Source organism: Pogoniulus pusillus, chromosome 18 (genome assembly GCF_015220805.1).
Source record: "Pogoniulus pusillus isolate bPogPus1 chromosome 18, bPogPus1.pri, whole genome shotgun sequence".
Lineage (NCBI taxonomy): Eukaryota > Metazoa > Chordata > Aves > Piciformes > Lybiidae > Pogoniulus > Pogoniulus pusillus.
Window position 1 is genome coordinate 15,865,669 of NC_087281.1, and position 20,733 is coordinate 15,886,401.

The window sequence follows — 20,733 nt, forward strand, 5'->3', positions numbered from 1 at the left end:
ACTGCAAAAGAGATGAGGAAATACACAGGTTAATACCCTACCTCCTGTACTCCTGTGAAACAAAGTACTAATTTCTGTTTGTTGTACCAGAAATATGCAAAAGCAGTATTTGTTGGGGACTCCTATAAATTTTACTTGTCTGAGGAACAGAAAAACAATACCGTGCATCTAAATTATCTAAACTGTGGAACAGTTTCATTTTGCCATGTGCTATATTCAGTAATTCTCTTTCCATCATCAGTAAGATAGGTTTGTGTTTTCAAAGAGGCCATCTGCTGCTGCACTTACATAGATGTCCTTATCTGTGTTGTAGTTACAGTTATTCAGTACTTGTGAAGCAGGAGTAATAACCACCTGTAAGATGAGGGGCAGGGTGGGATGAGAAAAGGCAGCCAAGAGACAAATCCACTCCTTGTATTTTAGCACAGAGTTTAGAAATCAGCATGCATAGCAGAAATAAAACCAGGGTTGTTTTTTTTAAATACATTTGCAATCTCAATTTAAAACTCCACCAGTTAAGATTTAACATAATTCAGAGATGACCTAACCAAGTCCTAGACAAAACAATAGTAAGCAGGTTTGAGATATATTTAAGCGATTCATAGTTAATGTAAATATACGATTAAGAGGCTATATTGGGATAATATTCTGTGAAACAAAATGTGGATGATTACATTTATATAAAGAAAACAAATCATTCTCTCAATGTATGTTTTTTCCCTGTACTACTTCTTTTTTCCTTCCAAACACTACTTACAATAGCTCTAAGGTCATGCATAGGAGAGAATGCAAATGAAAGTAATAAGCATCGTGTATTTCAGTTGGGAGTAAAAAAGTTATCAAGTTTCTTGCCATCTTTTATACTCAAACACTGTATAGATCATTGTATTTCAGAAATACAGCAATGCCCTGGACCTTCACACGCCCCAAGAGCTAGCACAGGTTGAGCAGAACTCAATGGCTTTGGCATCATGCCGTGTCACAGCTTTTTCACCTCATGTCTCAGTTCTAATTTTAGTTTCCCAGAGACTCAAATAGAGTTAATAGAACCTATAACAATTTATAGTATTCCTTTTCTTCCTCCCCCTTCTTTCACAAAGAAAAGGAATTAGGTGTAAAGAAAGGAAGAGTAAGCACACCCAAATAAATAATCTCACTCTGATTTGTCAATTAAAAGAAGAAAAGTTTAACAATAAATAAAAGGTATACGAGGTAAGGAAGTTACAAAAGGTATAGGGAAGGGAAAACAAGGTACAAAATTTATACATACAACCAGATTAGATGGCAATGGTTTGTCTGCCTCACAGGTTACGGCCGCGTGGTAAAACAAAGAGTAGCAGGAAACAGGATGGTGACTGCCAGCCAGCAGAGAAGCAGGCAGAGAGAGATCAAAAGATGAAGTTCCCCTGCTTTTTATACAGAGAGGCTAGATAGAAAGTGGGTGTGGGCTAACCACCACACCTGGGAGTGTTTGGACCCGCCCCCAGGGAAGCATCAGGACCACCTGATGTCAGGTCAGAGTCAAGACCACTCCCCCAGGAGGGTTAACCCTTTACACCTTAACACTAAGTCTTCCTCCCTCCCTTAATATCTTGATCTTGTGAATGCAGCCTTTAACTCTTGCTAAAATAAGAAGTAACAAGTAAGAATTTAACCTTACCTGAAACAAACTTCCAAAGCTGCCAAAGTTCTAGAAACACATCCCTTATCTAAAGATCAGAGGGCTGCAGCAGCTCTCTATGAGCACAGACTGAAAGAGTTGGGGCTGCTCAATCTGGTGAAGAGGAAGCTCCCAGGTGATCTCGTTATGGACTTTCAGTATCTGAAAGAGGCCTACAAAAACGCTGGGGAGGGACTTTTCAGGATATCAGGGAGTGTCAGGACTAGGGGGAATGGAGCAAAGATGGAGGTGGGGAGATTCAGAGTAGACGTGAGGAGGAAACTTCTCCAGCGTGAGAGTAGTGAGAGCCTGGAATGGGTTGCCCAGGGAGGGGGTTGAGCCCCCATCCTTGGAGGTGTTTAAGGCCAGGCTGGATGGGGCACTGGCCAGCCTGATCCAAGGTAGAGTGTCCCTGAGCATGGCAGTGAGGGTTGGAACTAAATGATCCTTGTGGTCCCTTCCAACCCTGACTGATTCTATGGTCTCACTCATTGAATCAAAACTAAATGAAGACAAACTCTTGCATTACAAAGCTTCAGTTGCTACTAGAAAGATTTACAAGGCATTCTGAAAGTGTATGTGTCACCACAGTTTTATCTCAATAACGCACTAGCATAACAGCTTACAACCATTAAGGATGCTACCTATATCCCATTCTAAAAACTGAAAAAAATCTAGATAGAAGAGTAATGAAAATAATCAGTCAGCACCATACAGCATTTCCACCAGGAATAGATATCTAGCAATCAAAACCAAAAAAAGGCAATTATTAATATCTCAGACCAAAGTTAAACTGTCTTTTTATGCTGACTTACAAAATCAGGATTAATGAAAACATAAAAGAATCAGTGCTCCTTTTCAAATCTGAGAGTGAATTGCTTCTTTTCACATGTGCAGAACAGGTAAGAGAACCATCAGTCATAGAATCAACCAGGTTGGAAGAGACCTCCAAGATCATCCAGTCCAACCTAGCACCCAGCCCTGTCCAGTCAACTAGACCACAGCACCAAGTGCCTCATCCAGGCTTTTCTTCAACACCTCCGGGCACGTTGACTCCACCACCTCCCTGGGTAGCCCATTCCAATGCCAATCACTCTCTCTGGGAAGAACTTCCTCCTAACATCCAGCCTAGACCTCCCCTGGCACAACTTGAGACTGTGTCCCCTTGTTCTATTGCTGGTTGTCTGGCAGAAGAGGCCAACCCCCACCTGGCTACAATGTCCCTTCAGTTAGTTGTAGTCAGATGTGTGCAAAGGCATGCACACATAACACATCCCAGTAACTCACCCATCTGGCAAAGATTTCACTCCTTCCCAACCCAAACACTTTCCTGTTCTTTTAATTCTTTTTTAGGAGAAGGCTTTGCACAAGAAATGCCTACCACTTGGCTACAATGTTGAGCCTGGCTTGACAAAAAACAGCACATCAAAGGCTTAGTAGTACAAAAAAATATGCTTTATACTTCTGTACAGTTGCAACATACACAACTTTGGAGCCATCACAAATATCCCAAATGTCACCCAGCCCTTCTTTTCCCTTCCCACAAAAGGCTTAGTGTTTCTCCTTTCAGTGATCAATGATCGCAAATTATACATCTCCAATCCCATTTGTACTCATCCAGTAACAGCCAAGAAAAAAGCTGAAGGGAATTCTACTGACATAAGGAAAAAACACTATCTAAATTCATGTGACACAGATGGACAATTCTTTTCATCTACCAGAAAAACAGAGAAGACTTTGTATATATGCAAAGTATTGTTAGTGGGTTTACATGCCACATTTCCATTCACTTGGTCTTCTCATTCTGCATTTAAGAGCATCTTAAAGGCAACTGTTGTGGAGGGCCTGTAGGCCCAAAAGCAGGCTTATTTATGCCTGCTCTGCCTGGACATGTCTCTCTGCCTGCACCAGGGGTAAACGAGCACAAAGGGGCACAACAGACCAGGGCCATAAAGTCAGTTGCCCAGGACACCTGATTGCGTAAGTCCCCACACACCCAGCTCATGCCTGGCTGGTGCTGGGCCCATGTGATTCCCATATTTGGAGTCCAGGCCCGTGGGGTTTGCCTAGTATGGTAAGGTTTGGCTGACTGCCAACCTGATTGGCCATTCAAGTGGCCAAGGAGACCACAACTCTTGGCCCACATTTAATAAATAGGGGTGCACAGGCTCACGTGCAGCCTCACCCACGTTACTTGCGGCTCCACCGCATGCTTGCTTGCCTGCCTGCCTGCGTACTTCCTTGCAGCTGTGTGCCTGCCTTTGGTCAGCGTCAGACCCATGCTCAGACTGCACAGAACCCTGCCTCTGCACTGGAGATCCTGCCTGCGTACCCCTGGAGAGAGCAGCCAGCAGGATCTGGCAGCATAAGGTCAGACTGCCATTGCCCCTGAAACCGGAGGATTCCAGCCTCAGTCCACAGGCAGAGACCCTGAAGAACTGGACACTTGTAATAGGCTGTGACGTAGCTCTGGAGGGTGATTATTGATTAACCTGAATTGTGAGTAGATGCCTCTGTAATTTCTATTACCTCTGCCATACAGCAGAGAGCAGCTTTCAGCTCAGCTTTGCTGGGCAAATAGTATAAGACCCCAGGCAGCATTAAGCCACAGGGAAAACTCTCTCTCTGTATATAGTTTGAATGTTTGCTAGTTATTAATAAGTTTCTTGTAGATATATATTCCCATAATGACTTCATAATCGTGTAAAGAACAATTTAATATTGAAGTTCAGTAGTTGGGGGTGGTGAGAATTGAAAATATCGGAGAAAAATAAATATATATCTATTTTATAAATATCCTCTTACATTAATTAATTTATCCCCTTCACCAAACAGGAGTAGGTACTGGCAATCCTCCTCTGCAACAGCAACAAATACTGACTTATTACACAACAAACATAGAAGTAGAAAGCTAAACAACACAGGACCTATTCTACAGCCCATCAGTTAATGGAGAGAAACTGCTGCTAACATATTGACTTTTCTTGTCAGAATGAAAGACTGCACGTGGGAAGAGGAAAGTATTAGGGCAGAAATTATGTTATTACAGTTTAAGAACAAAATGCACTCTAAAGAGATTTTTTCATTCTTATTATTTATTGCCAAAAAGGTTGCAGGCCATAAACATTTTATTAGAAGCTCAGGTCTTAGGTTTCATAACATCTCCTAACTGCAAGGTTTTGCTGTGGTGAGCTCAACTAAGAGAACTTTTTATATTGCTGCCATAAATCATCTGAGTTGATTAGGTGCAATTTTGTGGAAATTGAGTTTAAATGAACAACAAAACAAACAAACAAAAATAAAACAAACAGTAAAGAGACCGAAAAACACAAAGCAAATACACAAAACCGTGTGTTTATTTTGGTGTATGCTACCAAAAGACCATTATGTGAACAGATCTAAGTCGAATTATCATGGCCAGAAAAAGCTATATAATGAAACACTGAAAAAAATAACTATTACAATATAGTAATCTGTGATCCTTGCATTAAGAAGCTGAATGACAGCCAGACTGCCTTCAGGAGGGGGAAAGGGAAGATAGAGGGGAAACGGACCAATGCATAAGTCTTTTTTTCCACCCCAAGCCAAACCTTTGAAACCCTCCCCAAAAAAAAGAAAGAAGAGTGACGTAATTGCTGTTGACTTAATGCTTTTAGATCTCCAGTACAACTCCCCTCAATCAGATTTCCTTAGTGGTGTGGGTGCATTTTTTTGCTTTGCTTTAAAGTACCCTTCCCATTGAGTAATCACATCTCAGATTGCTCAATTCAATTTTAGTGAGATGGCCAAAATGAAGACAATACTTTTTATAATTCTTTTCAAGTCCCAGCAAGTTAAAAGAAAAGATTGGATTGTCCTTTGTACTCAGCATTGCTCAGGCCACACCTTGAGTACTGTGTCCAGTTCTGGGCTCCTCAGTTCAAGAGAGATGTTGAGATACTGGAACATGTGCAGAGAAGGGTAATGAAGCTGGTAAGGGGCCTGGAAAACAAACCCTATAAGGAGAGGCTGAGGGAGCTGGGGGTGTGCAGTCTGCAGAAGAGGAGGCTCAGAGGTGACCTCATTGCTGTCTACAACTACCTGAAGGGAGGCTGTAGCCAGGTGGGGGTTGGTCTCTTCTGCCAGGCAACCAGCAATAGAACAAGGGGACACAGTCTCAAGTTGTGCTGGGGGAGGTCTAGGCTGGATGTTAGGAGGAGGTTCTTCACAGAGAGCGTGATTTGCATTGGAATGGGCTGCCCAGGGAGGTGGTGGAGTTACCATCCCTAGAGGTGTTCAAGCAAAGCCTGGATGAGGCACTTGGTGCCATGGTCTAGTGGATTGGATAGGGCTGGGTGCTAGGTTGGACTGGATGATCTTGGAGATCTCTTCCAACCTGGTTGATTCCATGATTCTATGACTTCCAGAACACTCAGAACTAAGTGATTACTTTTTGTTTTCTTCTCACATATGCACCTTTTTTTTTTTTTTTTTTTTTTTGGTAAAGCATGCCAATTTTAGCCATATAATGTTTAACTTCCAATTCCTAATTACTCACACTGTACAGCATTTGGAATTATGCTAAGGTCAACATTTGCAGGGGGGGGCTTAGTTTGAGGAATGAAATTGCCATTCTCACACTAGTCCATCATGCAAACAAAATATTGGTAACTAGAAAGAACAGGAGATGAATTTTGAAATCTTGACTCCACTCCAAAAATAGAATGCTAATGAACAGACTATTTAAACCCACTAATGAATGGAAATAATGAGTAACTGACTTTAGAATCAGAGTCAAAAGCTTCAAAAGACAAACAGAACTCACTGCTCCCTACAATATAATTTTCAGTGCCATTTACAGTTTTCCCAATGTCTCTAGAGTTTACTGACTTTTTTTGGAATTACTTTGTTCTGAAGTGTTTCTAAGACACATTTACTTTCAAAATGCAGCAACTCTATCTCATTTGTGAAACAGCCAGCTGCAGAAGCTGGTTTGACAACAGGTTCTGAGGAATTCTATTTTGTCCTGTATATTCCATGAGTACATGTGCAATTGTGTAGAATGCTGCTTAAACTGTTACTAGCCATAAAAACAACATGCAAACAGAACATGTTCTGTTGCCCAGCCACCACACTGTACAAGAGGTTTGTCTAGTTTAAAGACTGGCTAAGATTTGGCTAGATTAATCTCAGAAAAGCTGTCCAAAACCTGCTGGTAAGTATCAAGAAGAAAGAAAAAGTACTTAGGTTAAACAGAGATGTTGGTAAAAATCAAACAAATAAGCTGCAATCTCTATTGGCTCCACATACAGGTTAGTCTTCACTAAAGCAAATCACTGAACTGCCTTATACTACAAATATGACATGGGGGAAAACAAAACCAACCCAGAACAATGGAAATTCATCAATAAATCAAAACCAAATGCAACAAACTTATGAAGGATTTCAATGATACAGGTTTTTTTATAATAGCAACTGAATCGGAAGAGAAATCATAGAATAGGTTGGGTTGGAAGGGACTTAAGGAATATGCAGCTCTGGCCCTTCCGCCCCTGCCCAATTATGGTCAGGGACACCTTCCTCTAGACCAGGTTGCTCAAGGCCCTGTCCAACCTGGACTTGAACACCTTCAGGAACAGGGCACCCACAACCTCTCTGAGCAACCTGTACCAGTGTCTCAGCACCCTCACTGTAAAGAATTTCTTCCTAATATCCAATCTAAATCTACCCTCTGCCAGTTTACATCCATTCCTCCTCATCTTATCACTACAAATCCTTGTAAAAAGTCCTTCTCTAGCTTTCTTATAGGGCCCCTGCAGATACTGGAAGGTTGCTGTAAGGTCTCCTCCAAGCATTCTCTTCTCCAAGATGAACACTCCCAACTCTTGCAGCCTGTCCCCATAGGGAGCATCTTTGTGGCCCTCCTCTTCACTCACTCCAGCAATTTAATGTGCATCTTATGCTGGGGGCACCAGAACTGGACACTGTACTCCAAATGGGGTCTGAAGAGCAGAGCAGAGCAAGACAACTGGCTGTCTCATCCTGCTGGTCACAGTTCTTTTGATGCAGCCCAGGACACGGTCAGTCTTCTGGGCTGCAAGCACACATTGCTGGCTCATGCTGTTTTTCATCAACTGACACCTCCAAGTCCTTCACCTCAAGGCTGCTCTCAAGCCACTCCTGCTTACATTTGTGCTTGGCATTGCCTCAACCCCAGCATTGTTAAACTTCACAAGGGTGGCTTGGGCTCACCTCTCAAGCCTGTCCAAGCCTCTCTGGATAGCATCCCTTCCCTCCAACATGTCAACTGGACCACATAGTTTGGTGTCATCCACAGACTTGCTGAGGGTGCACTCAATTCCACTGTCCATATCAATGACAAATGAGAAGTTCAGTTCAGGGCAGATTTGAGGGTAGGGCTGCTGATCTGCACCTATCATCAGACAATTCAATAATTTGGGGGACCTATCAGTTTAATAAAATGAATGTTCTTACTCTTCCTGTTGAAAATAAGGCCCAAAAAGACAATAGGCTCCACATCACCTCACTCTTAGCAAAAGATCTTCCAAAGCAAAGTATCTAATCCTCTCTGCCAACTGATAAGCACTATCAAGGTTATTTCAACTATAAGGAATTTTACCCCAAAGGAAATTCTTTCCATTCCCTTTCCCATTTGTTATACTTAATTCAGCAAGTATTTACAACCTCTCTCATACTGAAGCTGAATGTTATACAAAACCTTGCATTTTTAAGCAGTTAATAAAACCAATTATAAAAACCAAAACAGAGATCTCAAAGTCTGGTTCATACTTGGGTAAACACAGAAATACTAAAAAGTATAATTAGTGTGAAGTTGGATGAGTAAGAACAGGAATGACCTCAATATTCTATGGTTCTGCTGTCTCTTTATAGTTAACAGAGCTATGAAGTGAATACTGAATTAAAAGCTGCAAACCTCAATTGTTTTTCACAACTGAACCACTTTTTTTTTCCAGCTACTTGAAAAACTCTAGTGTAGATTAATCAAAAGTTTCACAGCACTAAAATTAGTAGTCAAAGTCAAAGAATTGGTTGGGAGCCAATTTTAAACTCGCACATCCTGCTCTTTAACAGTAAAAAAAAACACATCTCTTTTGGAAGAGATTCAGAATCGCTCAACAGAAGTTCACACATTCAAATTCTAGTACTGCTAATCACATTTTACAACTCAGTGACAAGGTGAACAAAAGTATACCTGAAGCCAAACCTGAAAGGATGCTGCTTTCTTTATATGCTTATTCTGCTGTTAAGTACTACAGTTCTACAACGTGTAACTGTCAATAATTTATTTGGGAATCTGTGTCAGCTGGCTTAAATAAGGAATATATAATGATATTATTTATTTCCTAGTCTTGTAAAAAAATAATCTTCCCAACCCCATAATAGAAAAATACCCTGTAGAACTACTCTGTCCTATCACACAGTGCATGGGAATATCAGCTAAAATTCTGAGTTACAGACCAACTATCATAAAAAAAGAATCATGTATTTCATTGAACAATTAACACTGGAAGGCACCACAGAAAATCATTTAACCCAGCTTCCTGCTCAAAGCACCTGAATTCAGACCAACTTGCTAAGGGCTTTGGCCAATTTGGTCTTAAAAACTGGAAAGAATATAGATTTCACAACCTGCCTGTTCTACCTGTTCCAGTCCCTTCCTGTCTTCAGAGTGATTTTTGCTTTCTAGTGCCAAATCAGGACCTGGTTTTGATTATGACCACTGTCTCTTTCCCCATGTACCTTATGTTCTTCAAGCAACTCATTTGGCTGGCCCTCCACTGAACTAGCTTCAATTTAAAGTTTCTCACATATTTGGGGAACCAAAACCAGATGGCAGTTATCCAGTATGTCTCAGGAATGCTGAATACCTGCAATCCACTGGCTATGCTTCTCTTCATAAAGCCCATGTAGTATGCTGGTAGCAATTTTCACTGTCAGAGTGAAGACTGACATGCTGACTCACATCCCTTTCAGCAGAGGCTGCTCCCCAGGCAGTCAGTCGCCACCCTGTACTATTGCAAGGCATAAGAATATTCATCTATCCTTTTGCAATGTCACAAGGTTCATGATGGTTGAATCCACCACCTTCTCTAAAACAAAGAGCACTGTCCTCAAAATACTCCCCCAATGGGATGCCATGTGCAGATTTGATGGGGATACACTTCATCTCCTCCTCCAAGTCACTGATCAAGGTACTAAAAAGGACAGGTCCCAGTACTCCAGTTTCAAGGTGGAATGCAAGCCATTAGCTAGTACATCTGGAGCCTGCCAATCCAGCCAGCCTTCCCAGCCAAACCATAACACTGCAACTAGGTTATATGCTGTGAAAACTACGCTAAAAGCCTGACTCAACTCAAGGTATAGGCAAACTGCCACAAGCAATATTAAATACTCTCTGATGGCATTTACAGTTTCAACAGTATACAGAAAGGTCCCAGGGCTATTGATAAGTGTATAGAAGATAACTCAGAAACTTCACACAAGGCTATTTTAATTACTGTTTAGGCACAGAAAACAAAACAAAAAACATCTGCAAAGCTCAAAATAATTGCACTAAATTTCTCCCTATGAGGGAAGAAAATAGGCCTGAAGAAAAATATGTTTATGCACATACTGGAAAGGTTTTTAGGTTTCAGAACTGTAAATATAAGCCAAGAAAACAAAAACTAAATGTCACTACACAAATAGAGAAATTCAAAGTCATTATTCCCCTTATACATCAACTATGAAACAGGAAGGACTTCATGCTGTAACACAAAAAGGAATACAAATAATGACTTAAATGCAAGTTAAACTTATTTATCAGTTTAATTGATTAGCATTTCATATAGGACTCTGAAAGACATGTTGGCCTTTATTTAAGAGACTTATAGTGGAGCAAATGTGCCCCACAGATGATTGGGAGTCTGGACAGTACTTGCTGAAGAGTCCATGAGAAATTGTTTGTCTGGTGTTGTTTTTTTCAACCTCATAACCTGTTTTTAAGGCACAAAGAGGACAAACATATTTCAAATGTCTCTTATTATTCCTTTTCACCACAGTGATTGCTGTAGCTGCCACAAAGAATTCATACAGTTGTACTTGAAAGATGCGGTTGAGAAGGGGAAAAATGGTTTATGAGAATCTAACTTGCAGTTTTAAATACCTTTGACCTACAGGCATATCAAATGTTGTAAAATGAGTAAACAGTAACATTAACACTGTTTGGTACAGTCTAGATAAGAAAAACATTACCACTAAACATCTCTTTTCCCAGGACAAATGATTATTTCTCTGGACATATGTAAATACTCTATTTCAGCATTCAGCCACAATATTTTCATAGATGCCAAGCAAGGCAGATATTTAGGTAACTATTTGTGAATACAAAGAGAAGAGGAGGCTCAGGGGTGACCTTATTGCTGTCTACAACTACCTGAGGGGAGGTTGTGGCCAGGAGGAGGTTGCTCTCTTCAATCAGGTGGCCAGCACCAGAACGAGAGGACACAGCCTCAGGCTGCGCCAGTGGAAATTTAGGCTGGAGGTGAGGAGAAAGTTCTTCGCTGAGAGAGTCATTGGACACTGGAATGGGCTGCCCGGGGAGGTGGTGGAGTCGCCATCCCTGGGGCTGTTCAAGGCAAGGTTGGATGTGGCACTTGGTGCCATGGTCTGGCCTTGAGCTCTGTAGTAAAGGGTTGGACTTGATGATCTATGAGGTCTCTTCCCACCTTGGTGATACTGTGATACTGTCTGTATGCCTACCACCAGGTACAAAGACACACATTGATACATGGAAGATTATTAATATAATATTACATATTTAACAATACTTTTAAAAAATGCAGGAGCAAAATTTAAAGTAGACCCAAATCTCTTCATAAAATGCACTATCCATTTGCTGTAGATCAGTATTATGGCAGGAATGATCAGCTGTTTCAAAGAGTTATTTTCCAAGTAGATAAATCCTAAGCAACCATACGGTGCAACACCTCCCTGCACCTCAAGATGTTTTGAGCCTTGTTACTTGACTCAGCAAAACTGGATAGAAAAGATAAACTTTCAAGGGTAATTATGCTTATAGAAACTTCATTTTAAAAAGCTACACAAACACAGAGAAAAAGTACAAAGCATACTAACTGAGAGAGAAATACAGATATTGGCAAAATCACCAAATCTGAGAACCTCAGATTACTGAAGTGCTGCTTGCCCTTCACACTTAGAAATCACCAAAAAGTATTTTTCAGGTGTGCAGTGTAAGAAGCCTACCAAAGCTCAGAGTCCCAGAAAACCCTACTGCTCTAATGGTAGAAACCTCATCTCATCCCTTGTTGGATCTCAATTGACACTTGACAGTCTGAGGGGTTTCAGTGTAGCAGTCATAGAATCAACCAGGTTGAAAGAGACCTCCAAGATCATCCAGTCCAACCTATCCCCTAGCCCTACCCAGTCAACTAGACCATGGCACTGAGTGCCTCAGCCAGGCTTTTATTCAACACCTCCAGGGATGGAGACTCCACCACCTCCCTGGGCAGCCCATTCCAATGGCAAATCACTCTCTCTGGCAAGAACTTTCTCTTGACATCCAGCCTAGACCTCCCCTGGCACAACTTGAGACTGTGTCCCCTTGTTCTATTGCTGGTTGCCTGGTAGAAGAGACCAACCCCCACCTGGTTACAACCTGACCAACCACCTGTACAGATCTTGAACAGTTCAGAAAATCTGTTCTATCCTGTTTCCTTCTTGTAACAAAATGGTCAAATTCTACATCTGAGGAGAAATGAAAATAACTGAACCTGTTCTAGCAGTTCTGGATTACAGCAACCACTTATGCATCTCTTACCTTGACTCAACACCTTCAAAAATAGTAATTTGAGATGGTGTTCTATGTAAACAAAGCTGTGTGAACGAGAGATGGACAAATACACTTAGAAAGTTGTTTGATGAGGGGTCAGCAAGTACCAGAGAATTTGAGAGGTACGGAGTCATTCTGGAGTTCGTGCCTGATCTCCAGATAAAGGAGAAAACATTTGAGCACTAACAGGTTCATCCCAACAGCTTCTAGCTCTGTCAGCCAGCTTACATAACTGAAGGCAGATGCCTATGTACCTCTGCCAAACTGCTCTATGAATGGACTGTTGTTTCTGTTGTCTGAAAAGGGAGTTTAAAATAGAAGGTTACTGTTTTGATAGGGGATTTTTAACTACCTGGACATCACTTCATTGACTACTGCAGATCAGCCTAGATCAAAGTATCTGAAGATCAAACTAAGGGATGTCTTTATATAAACAACACAAAGGAAGTTATGGAAATGCCAAAAAACCAAAAAATCCCAAGTGTTAGCATATTTTATGAAACTTTGCCAAAATCTTCCAAGTTATTTGGAAGCTTTCTTTACTCGGCTCTCCCGGATCACAGGATGTTAGGGGTTGGATGTGACCTCTGGAGATCTTTGACTCCAACTCCCCTGCCAGAGCAGGACCATATAATCTAGTACATTTCACACAGGAATGCATCCAGACTGATTTTGAAAGTCTCCAGAGAAGGAGACTCCACAGCCTCTCTGGGGAGCCTGTTCCAGTGCCCCATGACTCTTAACAGTAAAGAAGTTCTTCCTCACATTGAGGTGGAACTTACTATGCTGTAGTTTGCAGCCATTGCCCCTTGTCCTACCACAGGGCATAGGTGAGAACAATCTGCCCCTTCCTTCTTGACACCCAGCCCTCAGATATTTGTATACCTTTATTAGAACCCCCCTCAGTCTTTTCCTCTCCAGACTAAAAAGACCTAGGTGTCTCAGTCTTTTCTCATAAGGCAGTGCTCAGTCCCTTAATCATCCTTATAGCCCTCTGTTGGACTCTCTCAAGCAGATCCTGTCCCTCTTGAACCGGGGAGCTCAGAACAAGATGCAATTTTCCCAGTGGAGCCTTACCAGCAGAGTAGAGGAGGTGGAGAACCTCCCTTGATCTGCTGGACACACTCTTCTTAATGCGCCCCAGGATACTATTGAGCATCCCAACACCCTAAAATTTATTTCAGTTGAAATTAGTGCACCTCTTGCATGTTATGACTACTTATGGAGAAGCACCTTTGTAGTCATTTAGCTTGCTATGTGTAGCAGCAGGTGTTCTCTTCCTCATTTATCATGTAACATGAGTAGTTCTTCAAAATGGCAACACTAAAAGACTTACTCTATGGCTTATCACCAAACAGCAACTTCATACAGTGTTTTTATCAAAGACATGACAAACCAAACCTAGCAGAAATCCACAGTGGTTTTGCCTGTTAGTCCCAGTGTCATACTGGAGCACACTGATATATTGTAGCTTTAACTTCTACCTCGTCTCAGGTCTTAGGTTCCGTGTTGTCAAACAGAAAACATTTCTCTCTGAGTCTCAGATGGAAGAGAACAGAGGAGTAATGACAATACTGCTGAGAAAATAGGCCATGGGTTTGTAAATATGATGGCTTGTTTTGCATTAGCCCAATGAACAAAATTATTCTCACACTGGGTTTGCATTCATCATCAATTAGAATTTTTACATGACAAACCCAGAGCATCCTGCTGAACCCAAATCACAGCTGGCAATCTTGCAGCCCAATGTGGCAAGGCAGCCACTCTTTGAAACAGCTCCCTCCATTGCTATAGAGAAAAACCACTAGGAACAATAATAAGCTGTTGTCCTGACAACCTTACAAAGCAAAACCAAGGCTTACTTTGCTACAGCAGAACAGCAAGGATAACCTGATCACCATAAACTGCTCAGAATTCTACAAAGAGCAGCTGGCCACTGAAATAAGCAAGACCACCACAACAAAACACGCAGTTACTATGTTACTATAGATGATATGCACATTATGCATGAGAAAGTACACATATGCACAGCTGCACTTTTATTTTCCACTTTGTGTTACGCTAATATTGTAATGAGAGTTCCTTCTAAAATGTGTCAGATATTTTTTAGTGCTGAGAGACTAGAAAAATAGGAGCAATCTTTTTAGATACCTACAGTAAATTCAAGAAAAGTAGGAAATAATTAGTTTTGAACAGAAAACCACAAATGTCAACAGCCAGAGAGGAAGTGTATTAAGTAACTTGCAACTCTCAGATAAAAACAAAAGAAGATTGAATTTTCACCTCTTTCTCAGCTGCATTCTCCATAAAACATAGGAGATAAAGCTAAGAACTGTGCATTATTTGCAGAATTCCTTTTTTACTCTCCCACATGAAAGGTAAAAAAACAACAGTCTAAGTATTTTAACAGTATGTGCATTTATAACATCTATCAAAAGCTTTACTCTGTCCTTACTCCTGTTAATTGCCATTTCCTTCTCACATTATTTCACAATTTATCTAATTTCAGTGAAGTGCATGCAGAAATCCAACAAGAAATATTGGGTGCCCCAGAATCTCATTTTCCTCACACATGGAACAAACAAGTGTCAAAAAGCCACAAAACAGCACCAACAGCAAAACCTGGCTTAATGTGTTCAGGAATATATACTAGGTTTTAAAAAGAACATTTTATTCCATTTGAATTAACCTGCCACACAACTGGTACTGTGGCAAGTTAAGGTTATTTCCTATAAATCCACCGTATTAAATACTGTCATCTGTTAATTATGTAATCTGTAAAGGAGTTCTTCAATTTTATCACAGATTGGATCACATTTAAAATAAACTGGTGAACCAAAATGGAAATGGCAGGGCAAACTGTTGAGTTGTACAAGAGCTCTGCATCTCTGTTGCATGACCTTGAACAAGATTTCCATCAAGTCGGTTTCAGGTATTGTGAAATACCTACGATTCAAAAGCTTCCTTAAAAGATGAGGTAGCAAGCAGGTATTATCACAGCCACTGAAAATTTGGGCAGCAAAGGGAGAAGACCAGGAAGGAAGAAAGGAACAGCAAATAACATAGGAAGAGCATACAAGTATCTGCAGAGCTGGATATATCACTTTGCAGGATCCAGGACAACAAATTAAGACATTATATAAGAAAAGAATCAAAGTCAATGGCAAAACTCCAAGTCTTGTGCCCAGAATTTCATTTGAGCTGCTGATGGGGAAGGAAAGTCATAACAACTTCAGCTACTGCCACCTTCCAGACTCCCAGCTACTACAGCATAAATTCACTACCTTTCCTCCAGCCTCTTCCTAGATTCCTTTACTTTGCAAACACCTATCACATCTTTCTACATTGTATCTCTCAACTTCTTTAAATAAACAACCACCAAGTAAGTACAGATCATTTTCCTAAGGAACACAGTCTCCAGTTAGAAGCAACTACAACAAATGTCTACTTCATTTCAAATATCTACTATTCCTAAAATGTTTTACAAGCACCAGATTCAATAAAGCTGTTTGCTTGCAGATTCAAAAAGATGGCACAGCAGCTGCTTACATTTATTATGCATTCAGAAGATTATGTCCATAAAGATCGAAGACTTTTTTTTTTTAAACACAACCTTTAATTATGTATGAACTGATCACTATTTAAGAAATTCCAGAAACCTAAAAGAACCCACTTAAAAATAATGACTACTTAACTGTTGATATAATTACACTTTCACGATCCAAACAAAAGTCTGCATATCTTCTGGTAAGAACTATGGTGGAAAATAATCACGAGGCTATTTCTGCCTACTGCTATCAAGGCTCTAGATAAAAACTAGAAGTATATCACCAATTATAACAATCCTTCTCAATCTTCAACTCATTCAGTAATGTCTGAAAATGGCTTTAAATCTGGGGTCATAGAATCATAGTATCAGTCAGGACCACAAGGATCATCTCATTCCAACCTCGTTGCCATGGGCAGGGACACCTTACCCTAGATCAGGTCAGTGTTTTCCTACAAAGGAAGGCAGGGTCCATCTCATTTACTTCAGTCAGGATAAATCAGATGTTTAATGTTAAGTTTTTCCTTTCACAAGAAACTGATTTAAAAAAGAATAGACAACTATTCATGTGAAGTTGCAGCAGTTCTGAAATATCTAACCAGTCATATGCTGTCATCACTGAATGTCGTGAGGGATTAATGTTATTCTTAATGCAATCTGTGTGAAAAATGAGCATCAAAAAAAGAAATATCCTTCTTAGTCTACTAAATAAAAGTTCTATAGTCATCCTCAGGGTATTCATGGATTTCCAGATTTGGTCGACAGTCCTCACAGTATTTCATCAAAATAATTCCAGTACTACAACAACAACAACAACAAAAAACACAAAACAAAGAAACAAAAAACCCTAGAAAACCACTCTGAGGAGCATCCCTACCCTGCACTTCCTGAAGTGTTCAGATTTGTAAGAGCATGGAAATGCCCTTAAAAATAAAGAGATAAATTGAAGTTTATCTCAACTTTGCAAAAGGTAGTATTTCAAATAATTTAAGATGAACTATGCTACCAAACATACCAAAAATTTCTACTATGAGTACAACATTGCAAAACATAAACAGCCATCTCCACTTTACTGGTTCACAACCCAGCTTGCCCAAATACTTTGAAACTGCAAAGCATTTTAAATTAAAAAGCAAAAAAATGCATGGAGCATTCATCATTTCAAGCTGTCAACATGGCCACTTTTGGTAATCTTGGATGACTAACATGAGAAAACTGGATAACCCAACACCCCACCCTCTTTCCACATTCTATAACCTACCTCTTATTTTCATAACACAGCATTTCTCAGTCAGTATTATCAAACTGGATCACTCATCAGGAAATGGTATGAAGGTACAAACCTACTGAAAAATATTTTAACATCCAGCCACCTAAATATAATCATTCCAGCCAATGCAAGAAGAAAATATTTACTTTCTCCCTCAGCCTGAGCTGCTGATATGCAAATAAAAATCTCAAGTGCAAGCCTGATTAATACAGCCAAGATGAAGCTGAAAGTGAGAAAATAAACGGCCTCAGTTCACTTACAAATGTCAAATAGCAAATGAAAGGGATGGTTTTGCCTGTTTGACCACTGCTTCACTTAGTTCCTCATTTGACTCCCATTATTTGTAAGAGTATTTCACAATGCACTTGAGTAATGGCATGTCAGAAAATGTCTACAAAAAAGACTTATTATCTTTCTTTCAGGGACACAGAACAGAAACCTTCAAAAATACTCTGGTTTGCTGAGTAAGCAATACCAGTTACAAAGAACTGAGGTTTTGTTCAGTTCCAGGTTTCACGTTATACCCTTCAGAGAATGGCACAGTCTTTAATTGATCCAATACAACTGGTGAAACAGTCTGGCATCCTTACAAGAAAGTATTCCTCCATGTCACATTTAAGTGCTGCATGACCTGGTAAGGTAACCCACTGGGCATGCAAAACCAAAACAATACATTCAGAGACCTCTCTGAAATCTAGCTTCATAGGAATGCTACATAAATTATAAATCAACTGTTGTGGAGCCTAAGTGATGCTTAAATATCCATAATGCATTAGAGCTCTTGATGATTTAAACATGTTTGCATTAATAATAAAAGATATTTCAAAGATCGAATTTAAGATTGAAATATTTCAGAGCTGCTAGCAAAGAAGCGAAGTCGGGGGGAGGGGGAATAACACATTCCACTGACAACAGACAGCTTCAGAGAAAAACAAGAAACAGATTAGCATGTCATCAGGTCTAGGCATTCCTATATCCAGTGGGGTATACTATGTTTCTGAACCCAACTCCAAAACCAATCTAATGCAGTTAGGTGCAGAATCTGGGGAGGGGGTGGGGAAAGCTTAACAAACAATACTAATGCACTGTGCAGTAGTATTTTTTTAATATCTCTTTTTAAAATGTCTTTTAAAATATATTTTAAAGAAAAATACTTATTTTAAAGATTTATTTTAAAGATAAAGATATTTTAAAGATAAAAAAGTATCCTTTTAAAAATAAGCCCCAAGTAATAACCCAGAATGAATCATTGTGTTTGTCCCATTTTCAGACATCACTCCTCATCCAGCTGCTTTCCTTTAGAGCAACCTAAATATTTTGCAGAGCTACCTTCCAATTAAACAAACTTCCTTTAGATATTGACAGTATGTATATAAAATAATGCCTGTACGTAGCAAGGTGAGCTGATCAAAGCACAGCATTATGTCAGATAGTAAGCGAATTTCGAAGTCTGCTCTTGTCTAATTAGTGCAGAAGTGATCAAGAAGGTAGTTTATTATTCACACGAAGGAAAAAAAAAAGACAAATACAGAAATAGTAGGCTGCAGAGACAGATTACATGCTTTTCCTTCTCTGATGGATACCTGATATAAGAAAGCCATCTAGCGTTGACTATTAGAAGTGAAAACTGCGCACAAAAGAGCTCGGGAATTTTTTGCATGTGCGATTTAACTTTGGCATATCTTCTGCACCATAGAAAATAGAAGTCGTTTCCTCTAGAAAAGCCAGGCTGAAAGCAAATATTCCAAGCTACTAATATGTTAAAACAATCCAGCATCAGTCGCTAACCTAGGTTACAGACCTATTTCATGAACGTTAATAGCCGCATCTGAAATGTGTCAACTTCAGAGTTGCCTTTGTCAAGACCGCGCAATGCTACTTTCGCGTTCACGACGACATACACACACCAGCTCAGCAAAACGCTGCGGAGCACCGCAGAAGAGGTACACAGCCAGGAAAATAAAGCAAAGTTCAACTCAACTGGCTGCTACTTAACGAATCAAACCCTAAATCGGAAGAACGGACCACTGAACGCATAATCTGAGCACTAAAAAACAACAGAGCGCAAAAGGTTACAAGTTGCGCCTCGTACACAGAAACTAGATAAAGAACATTAACATCACTCAAGTAAATTGCACGGGCTAAAGAATCTTCTCCTCTGTTACCACAAACCCTTAGCGGTCACCGCTGCACCATCTCCGCTCCAAACGCCGGCTATTACCCCTGAGACGTCCGATCGAGGCAAACTTACTCCGCAATTACCACTGAAGTGGGCTTCGGAGACGGAAACAACGCGACTGGTCGCAGAGCCGCCACCGCCGGTGGCAGAACCGCTCTGCAGGTGACTGCCGACTCGGTTTACCCCCTCGCAGCCCCCACGGACACCGCGAGTATTATTTACGTAGAAGATTCCAAAGCTATTTATAAAGGCGACGTGCGAGACCGAGCCATCCCACTTCGGTGCAGTGGGAACGATGTCGAAGCTGGGGCGAGGAAAAGGGCCCGCGGCTTCTCGTTGCTCACCACCTCCCCAGCACGCCGGCCTCTTGCGGAGCCCAGAGAAGCCGAGGCTCCCTCCCAACAGCACCTCACGGGAGAGGAGACTGGTCCTTCCCCAGGGCACCCCCATCTCCAGACTGCTCCTGAGCTCTTCCCAGGAAGAAAACCACTGGTACGCCAGCGCTCTCTCAGGCACCCCGCCCGCCCGTCGCGTCCGACTCCCCCATGCCGCGGCGCACAGACGCCGTGGCAGGCACCGCTCCTTACCTGATGCTGCGGCTCCTGCCTGTGCTCCGGCTGCTCCCACCTCGGGACCTCCATGCCCCACTCCGTGAGCGCACAGGCTCGGCTCGGCTCCCCCTATCGTTCCCAGGCGGGACACGCCGCCCGTGGGACGCCGCAGCCGTTAATGGAATCGGGGCGGGGTGGGGGGAGTCCGTTACGATCTCGCGGGCTAGTGTGCGCGCCGCTCCTCTCGCCTCCCGCCCCGCGACGCTCTTCCTCGAGCCCTCCCGCTCCGTCGCGCTCTGCCCCGGCGCTGGATCTCCAGCGCGCTTCAGCCGCCGGACAGGCAGGGGAGCGGCGGAGGCGGGAGCAGCACCGACACTCACCAGCGCTCGCCTGCCCTTGCACTTCCGCGGGCCCCGCCCCTCCCCGGCTCCGCCGGCTCGGCCCCGAGGGAACGCGAACTCTGCATTGGCCACTCGCGCTGTCGCGTAACACAGCGCCAGGCCCCGCCCCGCGGCGTGCCCGCGATCTCCCTCTGCCTCTCCTCGCCACCTTTAACCGCGGCGGCGGGGGTCGTAGGAGAGGATGACCGCAGTGTCGCGGGCCACTGCTGAGCCAGGTTACGAGTCCGTGAACAGAGCAACAGGTGGGATGGAGGGACGGAGGGAAGAGGAAGC

The 20,733-nt window shown here is 41.8% G+C and overlaps 1 protein-coding gene across 6 annotated transcripts in view; it reads right to left on the reverse strand.

Moving 5' to 3' along the window:
- SIPA1L2 (signal induced proliferation associated 1 like 2) overlaps nt 1-20,506 on the reverse strand; it is a 128,214-nt gene extending 107,708 nt beyond the window's left edge. For 3 of the 6 annotated variants that reach the window (XM_064158539.1, XM_064158534.1, XM_064158537.1), the window contains exon 1: nt 20,096-20,504. The gene's annotated coding sequence lies outside the window, so the exon portion shown is untranslated. Of the gene's footprint in view, nt 1-1,270; nt 1,362-20,095 lie in introns of those variants that run through there. The other 3 variants (XM_064158541.1, XM_064158540.1, XM_064158535.1) reach the window with 2 other exon arrangements.
- Nucleotides 20,507-20,733: the final 227 nt, after the last annotated feature.